At 36.6% G+C, this 2,432-nt stretch overlaps 1 non-coding gene across 1 annotated transcript; it reads right to left on the bottom strand.

Annotated features, from left to right (window-relative positions):
* Nucleotides 1–1,331: 1,331 nt before the first annotated feature.
* Nucleotides 1,332–1,439, bottom strand: LOC112760609 (small nucleolar RNA R71). The gene has a single exon (XR_003181042.1). It is a non-coding gene; the product is annotated as a small nucleolar RNA R71 (small nucleolar RNA).
* Nucleotides 1,440–2,432: the final 993 nt, after the last annotated feature.

The following is a 2,432-nucleotide window of genomic DNA, read 5'->3' as shown; positions in this document are numbered from 1 at the left end:
GCGTTTAACGCCCAAAAAGGTAGCATTTTGGGCGTTAAACGCCAGAATGGATGTCATTCTGGGCGTTTAATGCCAGAAGGACACAAGAGGAAAGATTTTGTTTTTAATTCAAATTTTTTTCAAATCTTCATAATTTTTCAAAATCAAATCTTTTTCAAATCATATTTTTTCAATCATATCTCTTCAAAATCATTTTCTTTCCATTTTTTTTATTTATTACTATTTTCGAAAATCCTTGCTAAAATTAATGATTTACTTTAAAATTTTCAAGTTGTTACTTGCCTATTAAGAAAGGATCAAATTTTAAATTTTAAGAATCATATCTGTTAATTTCTTGTTAGTCAAGTAATCAACTTTAATTTTAAAACTTTCTCTTTTTAATTTGATTTTCAATCATATCTTCTCAATCATATCTTTTCAATCACATCTTTTTCAAAATTAATTTTCAATCATATCTTTTTAATTTCTAATTTCAAAATCTTTTTCAAAATCACTTAATTTCTTTCCCAATTTTAGTTTTTGAAAATCATCAATCAAATTTTCAAAATTTTTTTTAATTATTTCAAAATCTTTTACTTTAATTTTGAAAATTCTTCCCCTCTTCTCACATCCTTCTATTTAAAGGACTAACACTCTTCCTCAAGGTGCAATTCGAACTCCCTCCTTCTTTATATGTTTGAATTCTCTTCTATCTACCTCCTCCTTCTATTCTTCTTTTCCTCTGACACCTCAAGGAATCTCTATACTGTGACATAGAGGATTCTCTACTTTCTTGTTCTCTTCTCTTTCATATGAGCAGGAACAAAGATAAAGGCATACTTGCTCAAGCTGATCCTGAACCTGAAAGGACCTTGAAGAGAAAGCTAAGAGAATCTAAAGAACAATTCTCTTTAGAGGGCCTAACAGAGCTTTTCAAGGAAGAAGAAACCATGGCAGCCGAAAACAACAATGCCAACAATGCAAGGAAGGTGCTTGGTGACTTTACTTCACATACTCCCGACTTCTATGGGAGAAGCATCTCAATCCCTGCCATTGGAGCAAACAACTTTGAACTTAAGCCTCAATTAGTTTCTCTAATGCAACAGAACTGCAAGTTTCATGGACTTTCATTGGAAGATCCTCATCAGTTCTTAGCTGAATTCTTGCAAATCTGTGACACTGTCAAGACCAATAGGGTTGACCCTGAAGTCTACAGACTTATGCTTTTTTCTTTTGCTGTAAGAGACAGAGCTAGGACATGGTTGGATTCACAACCTAAAGAAAGCCTGAACTCTTGGAAAAAGCTAGTCAATGCCTTCTTGGCAAAGTTCTTTCCACCTCAAAAATTGAGCAAGCTTGGAGTGGAAGTCCAAACCTTCAGACAGAAGGAAGGTGAATCCCTCTATGAAGCTTGGGAAAGATACAAGCAATTGATCAGAAGATGTCCTTCTGACATGCTTTCTGAATGGATCATCATAGGTATTTTCTATGATGGTCTGTCTGAACTATCCAAGATGTCATTGGATAGCTCTGCTGGAGGATCTCTTCATCTGAAGAAGACGCCTGCAGAAGCTCAGGAACTCATTGAAATGGTTGCAAATAACCAATTCATGTACACTTCTGAAAGGAATCCTGTGAATAATAAGATAGCTCAGAAGAAGGGAGTTCTTGAGATTGATACTCTGAATACCATATTGACTCAGAATAAAATATTGACCCAACAAGTCAATATGATTTCTCAGAATCTATCTGGAATGCAAGCTGCACCAGGCAGTACTAAGGAAGCTTCCTCTGATGAAGAAGCTTATGATCCTGAGAACCCAACAATGGAAGAGGTGAATTACATGGGAGAACCCTATGGAAACACCTATAATCCTTCATGGAAAAATCATCCAAATCTCTCATGGAAGGATCAACAGAGACCTCAACAAGGTTTCAACAATAATAGTGGTAGAAGAAATAGGTTTAGCAATAGCAAACCTTTTCCATCATCTTCTCAGTAACTGACAGAGAATTCTAAGCAAAACCACTCTGATTTAGGAACCATTGTCTCTGATCTAATCAAAACCACTCAAAGTTTCATGACTGAAACAAGATCCTCCATTAGAAATTTAGAGGCACAAGTAGGTCAGCTGAGTAAGAAAATTACTGAACTCCCTCCTAGTACTCTCCCAAGCAATACAGAAGAGAATCCCAAGAGAGAGTGCAAGGCCATAAACACGTCTCACATGGCCGAACCTGGAGAGGAAGAAGAGGCAGTAATCTCCACTGAGGAAGACCTCAATGGACGTCCATTGACCTCCAAGGAGTTCCCTAATGAGGAACCATGGGAATCTGAGGCTCAGACTGAGACCATAGAGATTCCATTGAATCTACTTCTGCCATTCATGAGCTCTGATGAGTATTCTTCCTCTGAAGAGGATGAAGATGTTACTGAAGAGCAAGTTGCTAAG

Source organism: Arachis hypogaea, chromosome 16 (genome assembly GCF_003086295.3).
Source record: "Arachis hypogaea cultivar Tifrunner chromosome 16, arahy.Tifrunner.gnm2.J5K5, whole genome shotgun sequence".
Lineage (NCBI taxonomy): Eukaryota > Viridiplantae > Streptophyta > Magnoliopsida > Fabales > Fabaceae > Arachis > Arachis hypogaea.
This window is presented reverse-complemented; position numbering and strand designations above follow the sequence as displayed.